The sequence below is a fragment of the Schistocerca serialis genome, unplaced genomic scaffold (genome assembly GCF_023864345.2).
Source record: "Schistocerca serialis cubense isolate TAMUIC-IGC-003099 unplaced genomic scaffold, iqSchSeri2.2 HiC_scaffold_1261, whole genome shotgun sequence".
NCBI classification, from domain to species: Eukaryota; Metazoa; Arthropoda; class Insecta; order Orthoptera; family Acrididae; genus Schistocerca; species Schistocerca serialis.
Genome location: NW_026047471.1, coordinates 6,582,373 through 6,601,374, shown reverse-complemented (window position 1 = coordinate 6,601,374; position 19,002 = coordinate 6,582,373).

Sequence of the window (19,002 nt, the reverse complement as noted above, 5' to 3'; positions counted from 1 at the left end):
GACTATGCAGGGTTTTAACCCTTTATCATATTTATTACATAAAACTTACAGTTATAAATGATATGTCAAATGAAAGAGCAACTCAAACAGTTTTGTTTGGCACCAGTGCGTATGCGCAGCGCGCAATGTTTCCGCCGCAGTCGGCTTTTTTGGTGACCCTACTGTAACTGGCACTTCTTACCTTGATACGCTAGAGCAATGGCTCTTCCCTCAGTTGGAAGAAGATGAGCCAGAGAACTACATTTTCCAGCTAGATGGTGCGTCACCTCAGTGGCATAGCGAAGTACGCGATTGGTTGAACTTCACTGTACTCAAGCGCTGGATAGGCCGCAAGGGGCACAGTGACAGGGCTTGCTTTGCATGGCCTTCACGTTCACCCGACCTAACGCCATGCGATTTTTTCCTTTGGAGCTTCATCAAGAATCGTGAGTACGTGCCAACGCTATCAGCAGACATCTCTGAATTAAGAAACTGGATTGAAGCAGCTGTTGCTACAATAACTGAAGACACACTTATCAACGTTTGGGAAAAGCTCGGCTATAGATTTCATGTGTGACGTGTGATAAATGGTGCTCACATTGAACATTTATAGCCGGCTGCTGTGGACGAGCAGTTCTGGGCGCTTCAGTTCGGAACCACGCGGCTGCTACGGTGACAGGTTCGAATCCTGCCTTGGGCATGGATGTCTGTGACGAACTTAGGTTAGTTAAGTTTACTTATTTCTAAGTCTAGGGGACTGATGACCTCAGATGTTAAGTCCCATAGTGCTTTGAGCCATTTCAACCATTTTTGAACATTTATAAGGTTCTTGGTAAAACTGAGTTGCTCTTTCATTTGACTTATGAACTGTAAGTTTAATATAATAAATATTATAAAGCGTTAAAACCCCGATATTCATTTATAAACACCCTGTATATACCTGTGCTCTGTTATTTGAAGAAACTGGCGTGGATTTATTTAACCACACTCTGAGGTCATTGTATGTTTTTAATGGTAGAGAATATTTGACCAGACGAACGGCGTCATGATGGGAAGTCCATTATCTCGAGTTATAGCCATCCTGCTTATGGAGTTCTATGAGAATAACGCCCTGGACAGAACTCCTGCAAACTCAGTCGTTTTTATCGTTATGTTGACGATAAATTCGTTGTCTGGCCCCTCGAAGTGAAATTCTGGAAGAATTCTTGGATCACACCATCAACATCCATGATGACATCACGGCTACGATGGAGATAGAGACGGATGGTGCCTTGCCGTTCCCTGAAGTCCTAGTCCGCCGAAAAGCAATCGGCCACGCATATGGAAACCCACGCATACTGTGCAGTATCTGTAAGTTACCAGCTACAACCACCCACTGCAGAAACGTGTCTTCTGAGGCTCTTGGTGTACAAAGCGGAAGCCGCTTCAGGCGCAGAAAACATGTCTGAGGACAAAGCAACTAACGGAAATTATTCAAGAAAAACGGCTTGAACAGCCGACAGACTTTGCAAACCAACTCTGCGGAGACACGCAATCAGAGGGCCTCCAAGTAAGACATAAAGAAGCTTGCGTTATGGCCTTGCTCAGTAAAAGGGATGTTTAGCCTGTTCTTCGGGAGGGATAAAATCGATTTGGTCTTAAGGCCTTCATCAGAAATACGACAACTCATCAGACCTGTGAAAGACGAGATGTAAAAGTAATTTGTCGGCGTGGACACTAGTGTACAATGCGGTATAGAACGTGAGAAATATTACCGTCTACGACATACTTAGAAATCAGTGGTAGCTGAACATGTTCTGGTAAGCGGATACCCAATTTCATTCAATGATATATGTGTTACTAAACGGAGCATTGGTTTCTGGGATAGCATCACACAAGAAGCAATCGAAATAAAAATTTATGACAAAATGCTCAATAAAGAAGGTGTCCTGCAACTAAGCACAGCCTGGAACCCGATAATTGGAAGACTTAAGCGGGCTCTCGGATGTGCAACGAAAACATTATCGATTATACACTGAAGGCCAAAGAAACCGGATCAAGCATCCATATTAAAATACAGAGATATGTTGTTGTTGTTGTTGTGGTCTTCAGCCCAGAGACTGGTTTGATGTAGCTTTCCATGCTAATCTATCCTGTGCAAGCTTCTTCATCTCCCAGTACCTACTGCAACCTACATCCTTCTGAATCTGTTTAGTGTATTCATCTCTTGGTCTTCCTCTACGATTTTTACCCTCCAAGCTGCCCTCCAATACTAAATTGGTTATCCCTTGATGCCTCAGAATATGCCCTACCAACCGATACCTGCTTCTAGTCAAGTTGTCCCATAAATTTCTCTTCTCTCCAATTCTGTTCAATACCTCCTCATTAGTTATGTGATCTACCAATCTAATCTTCAGCATTCGTCTGTAGCACCACATTTCGAAAGCTTCTATTCTATTCTTGTCCAAACTGTATATCGCCCACGTTTCACTTCCATACATGGATACACTCAATAAAAATACTTTCAGAAATGACTCCCTGACACTTAAATCTATACTCGATGTTAACAAATATCTCTTCTTCAGAAACGCTTTCCTTGCCATTGCCAGTCTACATTTTATATCCTCTCTATTTCGACCATTATCAGTTATTTTGCTCCCCAAATAGCAAAACTCATTTACTACTTTAAGCGTCTCATTTTCTAATCTATTCCCGGGTTCGATTCCCGGCGGGGTCAGGGATTTTCTCTGCCTCGTGATGACTGGGTGTTGTGTGATGTCCTTAGGTTAGATAGGTTTAAGTAGTTCTAAGTTCTAGGGGACTGATGACCATAGATGTTAAGTCCCATAGTGCTCAGAGCCATTTGAACCATTTTTTTCTAATCTAATTCTCGCACCATCACCCGATTTAATTCGACTACATTCCATTACCCTTGTTTTGATTTGTTGATGTTCATCTTATGTCCTCCTGCGGTAGTCAATGCCTATATAAGACAACAAGTGTCTGGCGCAGTTGTTAGCAGGTTACTCATGCAGGTTATCAAGGTTTAAGCGAGTCTGAACGTGGTGTTATAGTCGGCGCACGAGCGATGGGACGCAGCATCTCCGAGGTAGCGATGAAGCGGGGATTTTTCCCACACCACCATTTCACGAGTGTACTGTGAATATCAGGAATCCCGTAAAACATTAAATCTCCGACATCGCTGTGGACGGAAAGAGATAATGCAAAATCGGGACCAGCGATGACTCAAGAGAATCATTCAACGTGACAGAAATGCAACCCTTCCGAAAATTGGTGCACATTTCAATGCTGGGCCATCAACAAGTGTCAGCGTGCGAACCATTCAACGAAACATCACCGGCAAGGGTTTTCGCAGCCGAAGGCCCACTCGTGTACCCTTGATGAATGCACGACACAAAGCTTTACGCCTCGCCTGGCCCATCAACACCGACATTGGACTGTTGATGGCTCGAAACATATTGCCTCGTTGGACAAGTCTCGTTTCAAATTGTACCGAGCGGATGGACGTGTACAGGTGTGGAGACAACCTAATTAATCCATGGACCCTACTTGTCAGCAAGTCACTGTTCAAGCTGGTGGAAGCTCTGTAATGGTCTGGGGCGTGTGCAGTTGGGCCCCCTGATACGTCTAGATACGGCTCTGACAGGTGATCCTGTCGGATCACCTGCATCCATTCATGTCCGTTGTATATTCCGCTGGACTTGGGTAATTCCAGCAGGACTATACGACTCTCCAGATGTCCACATCCGCTACAGAGTGGCTCCAGGAACACTGATCCGAGTTTAAATGCTTCCGCTGGCCAGCAAACTCACAAGACATGAACATTATTGAGCATATTTGGGATGCCTTTCGACGTGCTGTTCAGAACAGACCTCCAACCCCTCGTACTCTTACGGATTTATGGACAGCCCTGCGGAAGTCATGGTGTCAGTTCCCTCCAGCACTACTTCAGACATTAGTCGAGTCCATGCCACGTTGCGTAGCGGCACTTCTGCGTGCTCGCTGGGGCCCTATACAATATTAGGTAGGTGTACCTGTTTCTTTAGCTCTTCAGTGTATAAATGCGTGGTGTTTGTTCCTTTGCACATGTTCAGAAGAAAAGACACCGCGCAGAACCGCAACTGTGATACATATTAAGTAAATTGAAAGAAAAGGGGGGAGAAAAGGAGGAAAGGTAAGGCAGTATTGATATCAGCTGCATCTGGAGCTTGTGCAGCATCAGCGGCGACGAGTGGAAATGTAAGCCGGACCGAGATTCGAACCCGGGATCTATTGCTTTCGAGACAGTTGCACCATTGCATCACCCAGAAACACTATAATCGCAGTTGTGTGGCTAAGGATCTCCTGCTTCCTAGGCAGTTGCGTTTACCATGCACCACCCAGACACAGTGTAACGGCAACTGCGAGTACTATTTCAGCACGCCCCTCGGTCGACCCATATTCCCACCCAGAGCCATCTATCCGCAGTCCTCGACCATGTGTCCATGCTCGCTACTTTGAGATTCCCACAGGAAGTCGGACATCTGCGCTGAATGTAGTGGACTTATTGCCCATCTAGGTGAATCAACTATATGAATGCCTGGTGTCTGTTCTTTCAGCCATGTTCCAAAAATCAGTTGTATGACTGCGTGGTGTCTGTACTGCGGGAATCTCAAAGTTGCGACCATGGAGGATATCGACAAGAACTGCGGACAGGTGGCGCTAAGTGGTAATGTGGGTCGGCCGGGAGGAGGCGTGCGGAATTAATCCGCTCAGGTGCGATAAACACTGTCTCTGGGTTGGGCAGTGGTTAAGCAGGAGGTCCCAGTTCGAATCCGGGTCTGGCATACATTTTCACTCGTTGCTGCTGATGCCGCACAAAGTCCTGACGCTGCTGATATCAATAGTTCCTCTTCTTTCGTTTCACCCCCCCCCCTCCTCCTTCAATTTACAGAAAAAAATTACCATGTGTTATGGGGCTGGAGTGAGCATCAGCGAAGTAACAAAAGCAGCGTGGCTGTAAATGAGGCTGACAGCAGCAATCACGAGGCAGTCACCACCTGACAATGGCCGACGAGTGGTCGTGAATTTTAAACCACTTCTCTTACAAATTGCCGCTAAGCAATGCCTTCTGATTAATTTAGCTGGAGGGTAGAGCCACACGTGAAAGTTTAAAGCAGCGACAGCGTGGATGGTACACATCCCACGTCGCTGGTTCAACTTAAATGTGGTTTGTTTGTCACACTCTCGATTTTGAACACTCAGTGTTATGAGAATGGTCAATATTAGTAATTCAGGATGAGAAGAATACTTAAATACAGTCAGTGGACCTTTAATCGCACGGCCACTTCGGCCGGCCGTGCGGTTAAAGGCGCTTCAGTCTGAAACCGCGTGACCGCTATGATCGCAGGTTCGAATCCTGCCTCGGGCATGGATGTGTGTAATGTCCTTAGGTTAGTTAGGTTTAATTAGTTCTAAGTTCTAGGCGACTGATGACCTCGGAAGTTAAGTCGCATAGTGCTCAGAGCCATTTCTCGAATGCTTTAACACAAGTTTCTGTGTCGTATACCCATTATAATGCAAACAATTATTTCATCCTTGAGACTGTCCAGAGACAGTGAAATTTTACGTGACTGCCTTGTCCTTATAAGATGTGTTGACTTTAGTGGATGTCTGAGATCAGCTGCAGACCAAATCCACAGTTGCTAAAATACAGCAGTCGCATCCTGAGTGACTAGTGGAACGGCTGGTGAAGGAACGCAGTAATATTTTCTTTGAAAATTCTTACTTCCAACTCCCCGATCAGTTCAGAGATAGCCGTCTCAAAAATATTGTAATTCGAAAGATACAGACCATAGGTACTGTCGATTAACTTGCAACAGGGTAGTTGACGAGAAAGTTGAAAGACGAAACAATTGAAAGAGGAATACGTATTAGTAAGAAATTTGTTGATGAGACCATTTTTCGCAGCAACTATATAAATTCCTGTTTCATAGACTCAGACTTTTTTGTTGTTTCAGTATGAAAATTAAGCATTATATTACGAAAAGAAAAAAAGACATTTAAATTTACAAATTTACAAAGCGAGTTCCTGTTTCAGATTTGTTAGCTTTGCTACCACCATCTGTTGATTTACGTAGAGTTATCTGATACAAAAGATTTATTATTCTTTCTACTGTTTTCCACCTATAATCAAAAATTTTACATAATATGAAGGAAAATCGGTACTATTGTCCAGTTCTATTTCTGTTAACGCATCTGTATAACCAACAACAACAAAACTAGCTTAAAGAATGCAGTGTCGAATGTGATCGGTCACTAAGTAAGAATTCATGAGGTTTCTGGTGCTTTTGATCGGATGCAGAATACGAACAGTTGGTCATGCTCTTTAAAGGATCTCTCCTTTGAGCAACTGTGGTACACAACGGGCCATAGATGACAGAGGTGAACGACGACTGCAGAGATGTGTACACGCGAATAGACGTGCAGTTATTGAGCAACTGGCCGCCCAAGTGAACCAATGGACTACCAACAGTGTCTCCTCAACGACCGTTAAGCGAACGTGGTTGCATATGGGGCACGCAACAGGAGCCTCGTTAATACGAGTACACCCATGTTGACTACAGTTCATCGGCGACCAAGGCTGGATTTTGCGTCGTTATCATAACTGGACGTCCACTGAGTTGCGACAGATGGCTTTTTCAGATGAACCACGATTTGTGCTCCAGCGGCGTGAAACGTTTGAAAACAAACAGCCTGTAACAGTGTTCGGAAAGATCCAGGCAAGAGGAGGGAGCATTATGGCATGGGTAATGTTTTTGTGGCATTCCCTGGGTGATCTGTCATTCAGGATGGCACAATGAATCAACATAAATGTGCATCTGTCCTTGGGGACCATGTCCACTCCTACATGCAGTTTTCTCCTCGACACGTTGCATTATCCTACCAGTAGGATAATGTAACGTGTCACACAGCTCACAATGTACGTGCATAATTCGAAGAGCCCCAATCTGAGTTTACCGTCCTCTACAGGCTGTCAAACTTCCCGGATTAAAACCCAGTCGAGAATCTGTGCATCCAACTCGATTCTGCTAGTCACTCCTCAGCCAAGGAATCTAACCGAGCTGGCCACAGTACTGGAAGTGGAATCTTCCAGAACCGCACTGAGCCTCTTCCTGTATGTCGCGCAGTGATCTGCGCTGCAAAAGGCGGTTGTTCAGAATTTTGTCAGGGGTCGCGTTAATGTGACTGGATGGACAGTGTATTTGTTTTTCAAGTTGTACAGAGGACACGTAACGAGTTAGTGGTCGATAGGGTGCACGGAATTGCGACAGATGATGGTCGCATTAAGATTCATTAGTTTACTGGAATAGTAGGCATCTCATGTAAATCAACTTCCGCATCTGAAGAAGCGGAGTTTGTGATGGACGTTGTGTTTGTTGTCTGCAGAACAAAAGCATTCTAGGAGGGAATTTCAGGATCGCGTACCTAAATGCTTGTAAATTTGAGAGGTGGGACGCCTTTACGATGCACACAGTGACTTGTCCCCTCTCATATTTATATCTTACTCTGAGTAATTCGATTTGGGGAAGTATAGCCGAGTATGCTCATTACAAGGCTAGTATTGAGAATTCAGAAGATATGTATATTTTCCTCTCTAATTGCATGCGGTGAAAAGTTGCTATTCCTTCACACGCGGACTTCCCACACAGCGTCTCTCGTCATCCGGGTGGTCCGGTTACAGGCGGGTTCTGCTGATGTTGAAAGGGTTATGCCAACGGGTGTGAGGGAACCAAATGGATGCTGTCCAGACGCCAACATTGTCATAAGAGCGGGGGTGAGACGCCCACAGGGGCCTGAAGGTTCGACTGGGGTTAGAGATTCTGTAACTTCACAGAAACTTAGTGAAAACGCTTTCTGACGGGCTACGAGCGAGGCGTGGAAATGACTTGTATTCCCAGGCAGTGTTGGCGGGCAAATTCCCGCGTTTTCTGTAAAACCATAACTGTGATTGGCTTGATCAGGGGATAGCTTGGTGATGTAGCAAAATCGGCGCCGAAATTGGCGCCAAGTATCTCCATTGGTGGAGTAGTAATGTTTCGGCATAAAGTGGAATTTTCCACCGGTTTTAGAGTTGCTGATTGGCACGTTTAACCACAGCCACTGTGATGGGGGCGGTAATGTTCTGTGTTCGGCTTGTACGGGTGCTCTTGAGAGAGTTGGCTCTCGCCTTTTGGTCGGAGTAGGTTACAAGACTGAGCTCTCGCTGCTCTGGAAAACCTGCATTCCGTTGGCTGTCTAATACACTTTCATTTCATTGTTTGACGAAATTGCTGAAGTTGCAACTTTAACGTAACTTTCCGAGTACAGTTGTCAATTGAGCATTCTGCGTACAAGCGGCCTATGTGGTCCGTCTTGAGCAGTTTTGGCTAAAGTTGACTGTATCGGAGTTACTGTGTGACTTCATTTGTTTAAATCAATCACTGAACCGCTATACTCGTGACTATCATCACCACGACGGGACGTCGAAGCAACCAGCCATCGTCTCCAGTACGCCAGATCGTGTCCTTGCAGTTAAGAAGACAGTTTCGCAATGTATGTCCGCAGCACCGGCAGATTAGGCAATCTTGCTACGTGATAATCAGAGCTCAGAAGAGCGCGCCTGCTCTCGTCTTTTCTAACGTGGTTCTGTCTTGGGTGTTCATTGTCTGAATTCTCACTACTATAGCAGCAATTAATGTTGGGTTCGCTGGCTGTTTCTCTTAAGATTTGAGTTGCAAGGAATTAGCTCCACACACTACTTGGTCATAAATGCCACAAGATAGTTTATGGACAACTTCACCTTCACAGAATTTATTTGCGTATCCAATTTGACGTATTGTAAATGTTTCATGTGTTTTGGTTATTATTTTTAGTTTAGTCATAAAAAATCAAATTGTTATTTTGGACAGAACTTTCATTCTGTAGATCGCTAGAGCAACCGTTTCATTTCTCACTACGTTAATGAAACTTTCCTTTATCAAATTAATTCCTATTAAATTAAATTATTGCAGGTGCCAAACTCTTTCCTGCTCCACTTGCAGGGTCGATTACAGTCAGTTCGCGTTTCTTCTTAATCGATATGCAACAGCAAAAGTCGGAGTTAGAAAAGGGGGGGGGGGGGGGGGGTCGCTTAGAGCACCATTTCCATATGAACATTGTAGAAGAATTTAGTGTTAAATACACTACTAGCCCCGACACCTCGTAAGTTTAAACACAGTGCAAAGGACCGTGCCAGTCGGGTGACTGCGCACGAGAGGGAAGTTCATCATTATTCTTCTCTGAAGAACTGAAAGTATCACAAAACAGCCTAAACCAATCGAAACAAAATTGAATTCGTTTTCCTGATGGATGCACTGATGGCGACTGTATTTTGAAATTTCTTGGAAGAAGGAAAAAGATGGACAAGTTAGATAGAATCAATCTAAAAGCGTATTTCAATGCACTTATGTGTTTCCATTCCATTAACCGTTGTATGGGCTGATACACTGTCCTGATGCAAGAAATGTCTTTCTGATTTAACTCGTCGTGCACGTGCCTCAAAAATGAAGTTCAATGAAGACGTACCTGAGTGCTGGTTTCTCAGGATGGGGCAGGATAAGGTTACGATTGTGGACGGGGCCGTAATCAGTTACTCTCGGTTGCACAACAAATACGTAAATTTTATTTAAAGAAATTAAAATTTTAAAACAATCTCTTTAAAAAAACACAATTGACTCTATGACGTCTGAAGGCCTTATCATAGGAAAAAAATTCCGCAATTTTGGGGCCGAAGGCCACCAACAATAACCTCAAACAACAAACGGCTGAAGGTCTGAATTAGAAGTCAGAAGAACAATTCCATACGGCACATATTAAGATAAATACTTCGTTTTAAAACAAACTGTAACACGGCTGAAGGCCTTATTATAAAAGAATTGAAATTATTACTCGGCTGAAGGCCACAAACAATTTCAAATAACAAACGGCTGAAGGCCTGGATTAGAAGTCAGGAAAGCCATTCCAAATAGTACACATCTCAACACATACCTTGCTTTTAAAACAAGTTTGCTTGAAAAAAGTTTCTGTAACACGGCTGAAGGCCTTATCACGTAAGAAGTGAAATTATTGCTCGGCTGAAGGCCACGCCAGCAATAATTAGAAAATTACAAATACCCTTAAAACAACATCACAATCTAAGGAATCAGGCCAAGCGGTTCTCAGCAAAGTGTTCCTCGGGTCGGCCTGGGAAGGTAACTCAAAAATAATGTAAGGTGAGACATACAAGAGTTGTATTCACGTAACAGGATGGCAAATCAACTAGGGGCAGCCGACTAACCAATCCGCCTAACGTCCGATCACCGGTACAACGATGGAATATTTTTAGGCAAGAGAGAAGAGACAGACAGTACTACGACTTCAAAAAGCACCCAAGGCCGAAGGAAACACTAGAACCAACGTAGACCTCCCAAAAAAATATTCAAAGTACAATACAAGATCCGGCCGGAGTTGCCATGCGGTTCTAGGCGCTACAGTCTGGAACCGAGCGACCGCTACGGTCGCAGGTTCGAATCCTACGTCGGGCATGGATGTGTGTGATGTCCTTAGGTTAGTTAGGTTTAATTAGTTCTAAGTTCTAGGTGACTGATGACCTCAGAAGTTACGTCGCATAGTACTATGAGCCATTTTTACAATAGAAGAGGCTGTCGAACTACACGCCGTGTCGGACAGCATCAACACGACGAGGAAAGGTGCACTGCTGGGAAAGTTCGCTAACCTCCAGGGCAGGTAACTGGGGGTTTAGCGGCCACAAGGCAGAAAATACCGCTGGTTGCACTTCACTAATAGAATAATACTAAATTCAGTGATGAATAACAAATAGAGAAAGGCAGCTGCAATATTTCATTGCCGCGAAAAACTTCACTCGTTGCCGCCAGGCTCAGCGGCCTTGGGAGCAACAACCCGCCGACTAAAGGCGAGATCTCAGGATAGTCGAGGTTGCGTTAGCAGTTAACTCTTCACTCAGCTTAAACGCCCAGGGTTCGGTGTGCAACTAAATCGTCGCTCTCGCAGCTACCCCTCCTCGATCCGGCAGTGGCTTGCCCTCGAGCTGTACGGACCTGCTCGCTGCTGCGTCCCAATCGAACTGATGTCCGTTCGCCACTCTCCTCACCAAATCCAGTACGCAGACAGCATTAAAATAACTGCTCATCCAAAACCACAAGATACACACGGATCCGGGAAAACAATTCCACCAGCAACTCACAATACTAAAACCAGACACTGTGAAACTGTGGTGTCACCGCCAGACACCACACTTGCTAGGTGGTAGCCTTTAAATCGGCCGCGGTCCGTTAGTATACGTCGGACCCGCGTGTCGCCACTATCAGTGATTGCAGACTCAGCGCCGCCACACGGCAGGTGTAGAGAGACTCACTAGCACTCGCCCCAGTTGTACAGCCGACTTTGCTAGCGATGGTTCAATAACTACATCCTCTCTCACTGGCAGAGACGACAGTTTAGCATAGTCTTCAGCTACGTCATTTGCTACGACCTAGCAAGGCTCTATATCCAATTACTGTCTTGTGAACCGATAATATTGTGACTCATGTACCGTCAAGAGCGACGTTCATCATTAATGGATTAAAGTTAAGTATCCAACTAGGTACGTCCGCTTTCTGAATTCTAATTCCTTGTCATGTTCCAGACCTCACGTCAGTATAGTCCTTCCCTCCTCACGCCAGCCTGCGTTAGCTAAAACGCGTGTATTTCGGCCTCCTCGAGTAACACGGTGTTGGCTCTTCTGCCAACACAACAGAAACAACACTGACGAATTATAAGTCGACACAGACACAGAGAAGTCAGAAGCGGTCGGAAGACCAAATGCACGTCGTCCGCCGCGACGACCGACCGAACGACCAACCAACGGTCGTCCCCACTCAGGTCAGGCACGGGAAAGATCCCAGTATAAATCGTCATCTGACAACTTATTGCCATGAGGTCACTTCGACGGGCGGACACACACACAAAGGTGATAGTTGCACTACTGGAATATCACGGTCCATTCAACTAAAACTCGCTGAATCCAGTCCTTGACGTGGACGTGCACTCTCGCGACCACACGTCGAACAGTGCATATGTGTCGCCAGCGGTCGGGCGATTTTTGGCTGTCCGGGCCTCACTGCTGCCCCGTCCCAACTCAAATAGCTCGACACACGACGACCCGGAAATACTAGAGGCCGCTCCAAAGTTAGAAGCACAATATACTCTATCGATAAACGCTACTTCTACCACTCACGGACAGTCAAGGCGAGCAAACATAGTGGTGCCAGTGAACACACTGAGAAAACGGGGCGCCCCTGTCGCTTTTACAAGATGCCAAGCTATCAACGGCATCAACGCGAACCGCACACGGCTCAGTACCATTACTTCAACACTTAACAAATAGTTCCACAATCACGGAAGAGTCGACAAAGAAATTTCTTCAAATAGCTGACAGAGTCAAAAAATGTGTTATTCAAAATAGAGTTGTGGATTTGGTTGAAATGAGATGTTTTGCGTTTCAGTGGAATTTCATGAAACCGCATTGATTCCTAGGGGCAATGAGACTCCGGGAATGTATGGCCGATGATGCACGTATCACGTAGGCTGCAGAATGGAACTTTCGGAATGAATAGTGGCTGCAGAATTAGGCCCTGCTCAGGTCGGACTACCTCCAGATTTTTCGTTCCCTAGTAACGACCTGCTTGATGAAGCAAAGGCGAATGCTTGGTTCTGAGTTCAAGCAATACATTCAGTCTTCGTCTGACGTGAACGTTATCCCACAGTCTAGCGTACGGGAACATGTGTTCAGGAAGTACCAGCGCCCTCCAGAGTGCACACAAAAAGCTTCGGTACTTACCAGATATCAGGCCTGCGCTGTCTGTCGAACCCGCTTCTGATGCTCCTGGTTCTGCTGCTGGTGGTTCTGCTGCTGGTGCTTCTGACCAATCTTCGTTCTTCGTTATCTTCTCCTCGGACTTGCTGCAAAGACGAGATGCTTCGTGTAATACTGTTTTCGATACTATAAGGAATTAGAATTGTTGCGGGAAACGGAGGATAGCATATTGAACATGTTTTGCGCCAGTCACACGGAAATTAATAATCCGATTTGATTTTGATTCATGCTTTTTATGCAGTTTTTGGCCTCAGGACAATTAAAAACAACTGATCGAAGTGTTTCCGGGGTCACGTTCAGAATGTGTTGCACAATGCGTGCTTTCGATGCAGCTAAGTTTGCAATCAGAACACTCAACACAACATCTTTTTGATAGCCCACAGCCAGAAGTCACACGGTTTAAGATAAGGTGATCGGGACGGCCAGGCTGTAGGGAGATGAACTCCGTCTTCAGGCCACTAGTGGCCCATCGGGACCATCCGACCGCCGTGTCATCCTCAGTTGAGGATGCGGATAGGAGGGGCGTGTGGTCAGCACACCGCTCTCCCGGTGGTTATGATGGTTTTCTTTGACCGGAGCCGCTACTAATCGGTCGAGTAGCTCCTCGATTGGCATCACGGGGCTGAGTGCACACCGAAAAATGGCAACAGCACACGACGGCACGGATGGGCACCCATCCAAGTACCGGCCACGCCCGACAGCGCTTAACTTCGGTGATGTGACGGGAACCGGTGTATCCACTGCGGCAATGTCGTTGCCCTGTAGGGAAATAGCGGCTGGTAATTCTAGCGTTTCCGAAATGGCGCTTCAGCAGCTGCTTAACTGGATTTGCAATGGAGGTTCGCCATCTTGCATAAATCCACGCTGTTGACGAGCTGGAATGACGTGGTTGTGCAAAAGACACTCATAGTATTGACCAGTGACGGTGCAGGTAACAGGACCGGAAGCACCTGTCTCTTCGAAGAAATATGGCCCTATGACAAATGATGCCGTTAAGCCGCACCACACAGTAACCTTTTCAGGGTGAAGTGGTGCTGGTTGATTTGCGTGTCGATTTTCCGTTGCCTATATTCGACAATTCTGTGTATTGACGTATTCTGTCAGATGGAAGTGGGCTTCGTCTGCCCACAAAATCTTCCACGGCCAGTCATTGTCCACTTCCATGCGAGCAAGAAATTCTAAAGCAAAGGTCTCTCTTGCTGGCAGGTCAACAGGAAGCAACTCGTGCTCATGAGTAATTTTGAATGGTTAGCAAAGAAGGATGTTTCGTAGGATTTTACACACTGTGCTCACGGGTATGTCCAATGTTCGGGCAACTGTCCGTGCACCACACGTTTGCCCACCACCACTCGTCTCCTCCTGCATTGCTGTGGCCACTGCTTTCACTGACGTCGAATCAATTCGTTTTCTCTCTCTACCAGGTTGCACACCAAAAGAACCCGTCTTTTCGAATTACCGAATCATTTTCTCCAGACCCACAGCATTCACCAAAGCCTTCTTTCAAACCCTTGAATGTCCGGAACTAATGCAGAGCGACGCGTGCACAGTCATCATTCTTGTAATACAGCTTTACAAGCAGAGCGCGATCCTGCATTGAAACACTCATGGCGAACGTCGCAGACGCGAAAGGAGGAAAAGCCGTGTACCCGGCGTGTTTATACCAACTTCAATGTGTCGTGCACATGACAGGTGTTTTCAAACATGGCTCTAAGCATTATGGGACTTAACACCTGAGGTCACCAGTCCCATAAACTTACAACTACTCAAACCTAACTAACCTACGGACATCACACACATCCATGCCGAGGATTCGAACCTGCGACAGTAGCAGTCGCGTGCTTCCGAACTGAAGCGCCTAGAACGGCTCGGCCTCCGCAGCCGGCCAGGTGTTTTCATTTACGTATTCTGAAACATGCAGCGTCATATGTTGATCAATTTTCATACATTTTTTTCCTTCTGCCATACGTTTTCCCCCTTCTCTGATAATATTCAGTTGCAGCTTGACGTCATTCCGACCAATGGCGTTATTTCTAGCGCGTTTTCAAAGTTTAACTTTGATTATATCACCCTGTACTTCGGGCAACACCATTACTGTGCAACCGAGGTGCTCTTGCATGTGAAAGGGGAGCTCGTTTCCAAATTACAGATTGCCGAACAACGGTTCTCTGTGCCCGTCCTGTCTGCCCCAGCCCCACCCTCACCTACCTTGGCCTCACCATTGACCGTCACCTCACCTGGATCCCTCACCTCCGCTCCATCCAATCCAAAGCCCACAACCGCCTCTGACTCCTCAAACTCCTCTCTGGCCGGACATGGGGGTTGCAGCCCTCTACCATCATCCACACCTACAAATCCTTAATCCGTCCCATCCTCTGTTATGCCAGTCCTTCCTGGATATCTGCCCCCCCCCCAAAAATTCTATAAGTCCCGCCAGATCCTCGAGCGTCATGCACTCCGCCTTGCCTTACGTATACGCCTCCCATCCCCCATGCGGATCCTCTATGATCTCATTCCTTTCCCCCATCTGCTCCTATTCCTCGAACATATCCGCATCCTCTACACCTCCCGCCGCCTTGATCCCCCTCACCCCCTGGTTGCTGCTCTCCTTTCCCCTCCCTGCCCCTTGACCATCTTCACTGTTGTGTCCCCCCTACCCTCCATCTCTACACCCTTCATCTCCTTTCCCAAGGTGGCTTCCATCAACTCCCCCTCCCGGATGATGCCCTCTCTCCCTCCAGTTATCCCTCCTATCAACTCTGATCCTCACTCCCCCTGGTTTCCTCTGTCCTTTTCCTGGGCTCCCTCTCCCCCCCCCCCTTCCATCCTCTTTTTTCCCCACCTCCCCTCTCTCTGACCCCTTCTCTCCCCTGAGTCCTTTTGCATTTCCCTCCTCTGCCTCTTCTAATTCCCTCTCGTGTCTGCCCTGCCCCTCTCCCCCTTTATGAGCCCTCTCCCTCCTTGGTTCCCACCCCCCCTTTTCGTTTCTTAATTCCTCCCCCCTTATTCTTCCCCCTCCGCCAGGTCCCCCCCCCCCCCCCCAATCTGCCTTTGGCTCGGGAGTGTCATCTTTGTGCCGCCATTTTCGTGCAGTGTTTTACAGTGAGTGTTTTACAGTGAGTGTTTTTTGCGAAGAGTTGCGAACGGCCATCATACTATCGCTGGGTGTGCTTTTTATCTCTTGCGAACAGAAACCAGACTGTCGCCATGTTTTTTAGTTGTGTGTGTACTATGTTACTTGTCTGATTCCTGTGTCTTTTATTAACATTGCCAACCCCTTTTGCCATTTTACACTTTATGTCACCGTTTTATCGCCTGTTTTTCTTGTTTCTTTTCTTCTTCCGTTTTTTTAAAAAAAAGTCTGTAGGCTGTAGAGCAGAGTACTAAGCTGCTGCCAGTCCGCCTCCTTCGGGGGGAATTGAAAATCAATAAAGAAAAAAAACGGTTCTCAACGACAACCGGGCCTCGCTACCACCCCAGGTACGGCCAAGTCGTTTTCCGGCACATACACGGACCGCTCCCAGCACAGGGCCCCGCTCGCCAACTTCCTCGTGCCGCTGCCAACTCACAGACACCCGCGCTGCCTGTCAAACGCCGCCTAGCGGACCACATTCGCACCACAAGCCTGTCCGGCAAGGAGACACTACAGAATCAGTGATTCCACCAGAGAGGCACGAAGTGGAAAAATACCAAAACTTTGTGGAAGGTTTCGACGCAAAGCACCGAGATGTCCACGTCCCGGATCTCTCCACAGCCAATCTCCTCGAGTCCTTGAGCTGTGTCCTTTATAGATGAACATCTCAGCAATTTTCAGTTGAGCGTCACATTACGTTTTCGTTTAACATCACCACAGTTTTCTAATGAACATCTCAGTACCTTTCTGCTGAACACCACAGTGCGTTATTATAGAATATCACAGTACATTTCTTCTGAACATCGTAAAGCTTTCTTTTTTGACATAACAGTACCTTTCTGTCGAGCGTCATAGTACCTAGAACAAAATATTCACTCTGCAGCGGAGTGTGCGCTCTTATGAAACTTCCTGGCAGATTAAAACTGTATTCCGGTCAGAGACTCGAAATCGGGAATTTTCCCTTTCACTGGTCGTGAGTCGTGCGTGGGTAGCTCTGTCGGTAGAAAACATGCCGGAGAGAAGCAAAGATCCCTACTACGAGTCTCGGTCCGGCACACAATTTTAATCTGCCAGGAGGTATCGAAACAGCGCGCAATCGGCTGCAGAGTGAAAATCTCATTCTGGAAACAACCCCCAGGCTGTGACAGAGCCATATCTCAGCAAAATCTTCTCTTCCAGGAGTGCTAGTTCTTCAAGTTTCGCGGGAGAACTTCTGTGAAGTTTGGAAGGTAGAATACCAGGTACTGGCGAAATTAAAGCTCTGGGGACGGGTCGTGAGTCGTGGTTGGGTAGCTCAGTCGGTAGAATACTTGACCGCGAAAGGCAAAGTTCCAGACTTCGAGTCTCGATACGCCACGCAGTTTTAATCTGCCAGGAAATTTCATCATAGTGCCTCTTTGTTCAGCATCACAGTACCCTTCTGCTGAACGTCACAATACCTTTCTTTTGAACATAACAGTACCTTTCCGTTCAACATCAAAGTACTTTCTGTTGAACAGCGCAGTACGTTTTCTGCTGAAGGTCGCAATACCTTGTTTTTGGACGTAACAGTACCTTTCTGTAACACATCACAGTACCTTTTTGAAAAGAGCAGTACCTTTCTGTAGAAGATCAAAGTATCTCTCTTTTAAACATCATATAATCTTTCTGATAACGTGCGGTTAAAGGCGCTGCAGTCTGGAACCGCAAGACCGCTACGGTCGCAGGTTCGAATCCTGCCTCGGGCATGGATGTTTGTGATGTCCTTAGGTTAGTTAGGTTTAACTAGTTCTAAGTTCTAGGGGACTAATGACCTCAGCAGTTGAGTCCCATAGTGCTCAGAGCCATTTTTTATTTTCTGATAAACATCACAGTATCTTTCTGTTGAACATCACAGTACTTTTCTCTTTAATATCACAATATCTTTCCGACGAACGTGGTTTTCTTTAGAACATCGCGGGAAGTTCAGAGTCACACTGACACACGAACCAGCAGTGGTTGGCAGGCAGGGCCACAGGAGCCGATCTCCACAGCTCGTTCTCACTCACCAGTCTATTAACACCAATAAAATTTCATGATAAAAGTTACCTGTAAATCTCAGGAAACTGCGCCATACACAATAACGAAACAAGGTTGATAATTTAGTAATTATTGCCGCAGATAACCATTATCACTACATACAGGAAGATCCAGAACATTTGGGTCAGCTTTTGGAACCAGTTTCCACAACAGGTGCTACCAAAAGCCTGCAGGTATTCGGTTCGAATCCTGGTGATACAATGTGATACTGCACACTGCATTGATACGAGACTACAGGGTGGTCCATTGATCCTGACTGGGCCAAATATCTCACGAAATAAGCGTCAAACGAAATACTACAAAGAACGTAACTTGTCTAGCTTAAGAGGGAAACCAGATGGCGCTATGGGTTTTTTTGTGGTTTTAGGGCGCACAACTACAGTGGTCATTAGCGCCCAGACTAAGTTATGAACGCACTGCGAGGCACATGTATAAAACAGCAACTAAAAAGGACAACACTATAAAACACACATTAACAGGCAAGGGATTAAAAGAAAACAGCATGATCAAATGTCCTTAGACAGGTTTGTCAAGTGGATAAAACGAAGAACGCGAGCAGCTGCTCCTGGGTCATCCGCTAAAGTGGCATCCAGAGTACATGGCAGGCCAAGATCAATGCGCAGTGTATTAAAATTCGGACAGGACGTTAAAATGTGGCATGCCGACAGCAATTGCCCACATGGGTAGAACGGCGCCGGCGCAGCCGTCAGCAGATGGCGATGGCTGAACCGGCAGTGTCCAATTCGTAACCGGGCCAAAACGACCTCCTCCCGCCGAGAAGGGCGTAAAGAGGTCGACCAAGTCGTGGGAAGAGGTTTCAAGGCTCGAAGCTTCTTGTCAGTAAGTGTAGCCCAATCGGCATGCAATAGCGATAAAATGCGCTGACAAATGACCCTGCTAA